Source organism: Triticum aestivum, chromosome 1B (genome assembly GCF_018294505.1).
Source record: "Triticum aestivum cultivar Chinese Spring chromosome 1B, IWGSC CS RefSeq v2.1, whole genome shotgun sequence".
Lineage (NCBI taxonomy): Eukaryota > Viridiplantae > Streptophyta > Magnoliopsida > Poales > Poaceae > Triticum > Triticum aestivum.
The window spans coordinates 687,736,613-687,743,504 of NC_057795.1; the positions used below are offsets into that span (position 1 = coordinate 687,736,613).

At 44.4% G+C, this 6,892-nt stretch overlaps 1 long non-coding RNA gene across 1 annotated transcript; it reads right to left on the reverse strand.

Annotated features, from left to right (window-relative positions):
- Positions 1 to 225: 225 nt before the first annotated feature.
- Positions 226 to 846, reverse strand: LOC123101246 (uncharacterized). Its single transcript, XR_006448585.1, has 2 exons — positions 716 to 846; positions 226 to 548 (listed from the first exon to the last, which is right to left on the reverse strand). It is a non-coding gene; the product is annotated as an uncharacterized lncRNA (long non-coding RNA).
- Between the last annotated feature and the right edge of the window lie 6,046 nt (positions 847 to 6,892).

A 6,892-nucleotide genomic window follows, 5' to 3' on the forward strand; every position in this document is an offset into this window, starting at 1 on the left:
TGTAGCGGTGGGTCTAGATCTTAAACAAAACCAAGATTTTGATTTGGAATCTCCGCTTGCGGCTTGATACGTGCTATAATGAAGCTTACACAAAACCATGGTTTTCATTTGGGATCTCTGCTTGCGGCTCGATATATGCTATAATGAAAACAATGTGAAGATAGTACACAGTGCGCCACAAAAAACAATAATGTTATAATTTCCCTCAATAATTGTAAGATATACTTTTTGACGCAGCTAATGCCTTTGTTAATTAATATGATTGTCATGAAAGACATTCATTTATTAGATCTACAGTACAACAGGTGGATCGAACAGACAATCATATATATGGATGTGTTCTATCATCTGCCCATCATCACCTAAACACCCTGTTTATCAATTTCGGATACCGTCCTTTCGAAAACAACAACACTGAAGCCCAGGATACGGTTGTAGTACGCCATGATCCCGCTGGCATTCACTTAACGTATCTTTTCCAAGATCGTCCTCGCATCTCTTCTGACAGTCATCTGGGAAGCAGTTCTGGTGCACCTCGAAACATCCAACTGCAAACACATGAAACAAAACCAATACATCACTTGTTACTCCAGTCAGTTAATTCATATTGAATAACTATCTGTACCAAAATACCAATATCCATCGTGCTCAACATCGCAAGATATATACATCTTATGAAAAATGGTCGATGCTAACTATGAGATAGCGTACGTACTGAAGGCTGGGTTTCCTTCTGAGGCGGGAAGGGTTGCCATGAGCATGAGAGCCCCCAACCATACGGCAACAGCCATATTGTTCGTGAAGACTGCCATGAGGACCCAAAAGAAAGCCTGATGAAGTTGCAATGCTCTTTCATTCATTGCATTTATAGAGAGGCAGACTGGTGGAGATCATGGAGAAGTATTTAATGCATTTATTGTGCGAAAATTACAACAGGTCTTATCTCATGATTTAATGCATTAATTTTTTGTGCTTAAATTAGAGGGTGCTTGGATAGCTTTCGTCTCATGACTAAAAGTATTGGGACTAAAACTCGCTAGCCTCACCCATGCTTGGATCCAAATACTAAATAGACTAAAATTAAGTTAATGAGCATTTATTATCCTCCAAACCCTCCAATCCCGAACTCGTCCGTTGTTAAAGGAGAGGAGTTAAATGAGGAGAGAGAGGACTAATCAACATTTTAGTAGGGGTACCTCTGACTAAAAAAATTAGTCTCAAGACCAGTTTTAGCCCCTCTTTAGTCAGAGGTGCTTGAAACTTTAGCCTCTTAAAGAGACTATTTTTAGTCAGACTAAAATAAGTTCCTTGGATCCAAGCACCCTCTTAGTAGTATAGGGCTTATCTCATGCATCATGCACCAGAAAGCCGGAGTTTCTCAAAATTACTTTTGTCACTTATGAAAACAACTACTTCCTGATGACAATTTACAAAGACTCAGCTCTTATAGAAATGTGTGTGCGCATTGCTGCGGAAGTTTTGTATCACCATAGACGTACCAAAGGTTAACAAATAAAAAAATTATGGATCAAAGTGATTACCCTATAAACACTGTAGGTAGCTGGTCGTTTACCTCGGCAGCCCGATGGTCACCTGCCTCTCCTTTTCCTTGTGTGCATGCACTGCACCTAGTGCCGAGAGGAGAGGAAGGGACAAACCTTCATGCTGGAGGGTGCCCGCTGCCTGTACGGTTGTCTGCCTCTCCGGTTTTGTTTATATGCACCTTGCTGTGAGAGACGAAAGGACAAATCTGCATGTATCTGGTGGGTTGTGGGGAAGTCACTAGTAGAAAAAGGGTCAAATATGAGACACATTAGTCCCGGTTTGTAACAGTAACAGAACCGGGACTAATGTGTCCATTAGTGCCGGTTCCAACGGCTAGGCGGGAGGAGCTCTTTAGTACCGGTTCGTGGCGAACCTTTAGCACCGGTTCGTGCCACGAACCGGTACTAAAGAAAGTGGTGGAAGGATGTTGTCAGAGTGGGGCCCTTTCAGCACGAACCGGTACTAAAGGTCGTCCTATATAAACCCTTCGTCCACCCGCACTCTGTTCTTCCCCCTTTCCCCTCTCCCTCTCCTCTGTTCGTCCCTTCTTCCTCTCGAGTTCATCACAAAATTTGCCCCAAATTTGTCAAGATTTGCAGGCCCTCATCCATTCAAATGATCACCAAGGTTAGCAACTTTGTCCTTTCATCTCTCATTGCTAGATTAGCTCTTGCATTGGTTTATATAGTGACTAATCGTGGGTTTTAGTAATTTGGGAGGAATTATATGTGGTAGTATTTGAATTATATGCAATTTGAGGTCAAAATAACACTTAGTTTGCATATGTAGGTGTGGTTTACTTAGTGCCTTCTAAATCTCCGTCGTAACCACCATCGATCGCCCGCACCGTCCCGTCGCCGGCACCACCTTGTGGTGAGCCTCTTGTTCATGAAATTTTATATAAAAAATTGATGTTTGTGTGATTTGGATATATAGTTACTCGTATAATAATTATCTTACCCGTACGTTGTTTGTTATACATAGTGCCATGGTTTTGATATCCGTCCCCGTCGGCCCTCGTCCTTGTTATGATTCGGATGTGGTATATTCTCTTTTAAAACTATTTGTTGCATTTCGTGTTTATGACAAATTATGCCCATCAAATTGACATAGATATTTTTATCTAGGAGGTATGTGAACCGGAAATTCCAACCGACCCTATTGTCGAGAGGTTAAATTTAGTTGAAAGAGAAAACGAGTACTTGAAAGAAAAATTGAAAAGAATTGAGGGGGAAAAGATGGAATTAGAGTTGCATGTTGCCGATGTCGTCGATGATCACAAGATCAAGATGGAGAAAATGCGCTTGAAGATTAGAAAGATTAGAAAATATGCCATCGATAGTGAGGCTTGGTATCATTATGCTGTTGGATCAATTGTGACCTTAGTTGCGATCTTGATCGCATTTGTTGTTGCATTTAAATGCTTTAGCTAGAGAGTTATTTGCTTGTTGCATTTAAGTGTTGTATGAACTTTATGTATGAACTTGTATTAATTTGGTCTATTCGGTGTTGTGTAATAAAGATGAGCCGGCAATGGATGTACGATGACCGATGCTCTCCCTAGTTCGTTGAGGGTGTGCGTACTTTTCTGCTTGCGGCTGAGGCAAACAAGCGGGCGGATGGTTTTATGCCTTGTCCATGTGCTGGCTGTAAGAATGGTCGCAATTACTCTACGTCAAGAACCATTCACGTCCACCTGTTTGAGTCCGGTTTCATGCCCCACTATAATGTTTGGACCAAGCACGGAGAAAGAGGGGTTATGATGGAAGACAATGAAGAAGAAGAGGACGACGACAGCTATCCTGGCCATGGGTTCCCTGAATACGATGATACAACAATCGGGGAAGAAGCTGAGCCGGTAATGCAGGAAGAAGCTGAGCCGGCAATGCGGGAAGAAGCTGAAGAAGAGGCATCAGATGAGCCCGTTGATGATCTAGGTCAGGCCATTGCCGATGCAAAGAGAAACTGCGCAAGTGATTTGGAGAAGAAGAAGTTGCAGCACATGTTAGAGGATCACAAAAAATTGTTGTACCCGAATTGCGTAGGTGACAAGAAAAAGTTGGGCACCACACTGGAATTGCTGCAATGGAAGGCAAAGAATGGTGTATCTGACAAGGGATTTGGAAAGTTGCTGATAATGATAAAGGATATGATTCCAAAGGACAATGAATTGCCCGAGAGTACGTACGAAGCAAAGAAGGCTGTCTGCCCTCTAGGGTTAGAGGTGCAGAAGATACATGCATGCCCTAATGATTGCATCCTCTATCGCGGTGAGTACGAGGATTTGAACGCTTGCCCGGTATGTGGTGCATTGCGCTATAAGATCAGCCGCGATGAGCATGGTGATGTCGAGGGCGAGCGCCCCGGGAAGAAGATTCCTGCCAAGGTGATGTGGTATTCTCCTATAATACCACGGTTGAAACGTTTGTTCCAAAACAAAGAGCATGCCAAGGCGATGCGATGGCACAGAGAAGACCGTAAGAAAGACGGAAAGTTGAGAGTACCCGCTGACGGGTCGCAGTGGAGAAAAATCGAAAGAAAGTACGGGAAGGAGTTTGCAGATGACGCAAGGAGCATATGGTTTGGTCTAAGCGCAGATGGCATTAATCCTTTTGGGGAGCAAAGCAGCAACCATAGCACCTGGCCTGGGACTCTATGTTTGTATAACCTTCCTCCTTGGTTGTGCATGAAGCGGAAGTTCATTATGATGCCAGTGCTCATCCAAGGCCCTAAGCAACCCGGCAACGACATTGATGTGTACCTAAGGCCATTAGTTGAAGAACTCTTACAACTGTGGAATGGAACAGGTGTACGTGCGTGGGATGAGCACATGGGGGAAGAATTTGACCTAAAGGCGTTGCTGTTCACATCAATGATTGGCCTGCTCTCAGTAACCTTTCACGACAGACAAACAAGGGATATCGCGGATGCACGCACTGTTTGGATGATACCGACAGTATATATTTGAATAGTTGTAAGAAGAATGTGTACCTGGGACATCGTCGATTTCTTCCGAGCAGGCATCCGTAAGAAAGAAAGGCAAGCATTTCAAAGGTGAGGCGGATCACCGGATGAAGCCTCGCCACCGTACTGGTGCTGATGTACATGATATGGTCAAGGATTTGAAGGTGATATTTGGAAAGGGTCTTGGCGGACAACCTATTCCAAAGGACGCTGACGGACGCGCACCCATGTGGAAGAAGAAATCTATATTTTGGGACCTGCCATATTGGAAAGACCTAGAGGTCCGCTCCGCAATCGACGTGATGCACGTGACGAAGAATCTTTGCGTGACCCTGCTTGGCTTCTTGGGCGTGTATGAAGACAAAAGATACACCTGAGGCACGGGAGGACCAGCAATGTATGCACGGAGAATACGTCATACATCAGGGTCATGCAAGCTACGCTCTTACCAAAGAAGAGAAGGAAATCTTCTTTGAATGCCTGCTCAGTATTAAGGTACCGTCTGGCTTCTCGTCGAATATAAAGGGAATAATAAACATGGCAGAGAAAAAGTTCCAGAACCTAAAGTCTCATGACTGCCACGTGATTATGACGCAACTGCTTCCGGTTGCATTGAGGGGGCTTCTACCGGAAAACGTTCGATTAGCCATTGTGAAGCTATGTGCATTTCTCAATGCAATCTCTCAGAAGGTAATCGATCCAGAAATCATACCAAGGTTACAGAATGATTTGGTGCAATGTCTTGTCAGTTTCGAGTTGGTGTTCCCACCATCCTTCTTCACATCATGACCCACGTCCTACTTCACCTATGCAAAGAGATTAACGTTTTGGGTCCTGTATTTCTATACAATATGTTCCCCTTTGAGAGGTTCATGGGAGTCTTAAAGAAATATGTTCGTAACCGTGCTAGGCCAGAAGGAAGCATCTCCAAGGGCCATCAAAATGAGGAGGTCATTGAGTTTTGTATTGACTTTATTCCTGACCTTAAGCCGATTGGTGTTCCTGAATCGCGGCATAAGGGCAGACTGGATGGAAAAGGCACGCTAGGAGGGGAACAAATAATATGTATGGACGAACATTCTCTCACTGAAGCACACTACACAGTTCTACAGAATTCTGCCTTGGTGGCTCCGTATATGGATGAACACAAGAATTTGCTACGCTCCAAACACCCGGAGCGGTCTGATGACTGGATTACACGTGAACAAACCAGGAGTTTCGTCAGTTGGTTGCAGACACGTATCATGCATGACACCTCTATTAAAGATGAGCTGTACTTGTTGTCCCAGTTACCATCTTCGAATATAATGACTTTCAAAGGGTACGAGATAAATGGTAATACATTTTACACGATCGCCCAAGATAAGAAGAGCACCAACCAAAACAGTGGTGTCCGCTTTGATGCAGAAACCAAGACGGGAAAGGAAACATATTATGGTTATATACAGGACATATGGGAACTTGACTATCGACGTGGTTTAAAGGTCCCTTTGTTTCGGTGCAAATGGGTCAATATGACACGAGGCGGGGTAACGGAAGACCCGCAGTACGGAATGACAACAGTGGATCTCAACAATCTTGCGTATGCAGACGAACCATTCGTCCTAGCCAATGATGTGGCACAGGTTTTCTATGTGAAGGACATGTCTACCAAGCCAAGAAAAAGAAAAGATAAGGAAGCGAATGCATCGTACGATGAGCCAAAGCGGATTAGATGAAAATCACTACAAAATGAACTCTGAAAATGTTGAATTTTGGCAAACTAGATGAAAAACTACTCACAAATAAATAGAAGAAAATAAATATAACAGAAAAGAAAAAAACTATACAAAAAACTACGCAAAAATAAATAGAAGAAAATAAAGCAGAAAAGAAAAAACTATAAAAAAAATTGGGGCGCTGCCCTGTGGGCCTGATAGGCCACAGGTGTGTAATTACAGGCCTTAAAGGCCCAGCAGACTCATAGGGCAGCGCGCAGAGTTTAGGCCCACAAGCCTGCTATATAGAGGAGTTCGAAGTGGTAGCCGCGGCTGGGTTTATAAACCAGTGCGGCTGCCCTTCGCCCGGCGAGGTGGGACTAAACTTTGGGGTGGCAGCGCGAGGCCTTTAGTACCGGTTGGAGCCACCAACCGGTACTAAAGGGTGGTCTTCAGTACCGGTTGATGGCTCCAACCGGTACTAAAGGCCTCGTCTTCCCGCCGCTTGGCCTGGCCAAAACAGGCCTTTAGTACCGGTTGGTGGCTCCAACCGGTACTAAAGGTGCCTTCTATATATACACTTACGAAATTTTCATTCTCCCTCTTTTTCTTCCTCTGTTTCCGTCGTCTCCGTCGCCGTCGCCGCCCCCGTCCCCGTCGCCGCCCCTGTCCCCGTCGCCGCCCTC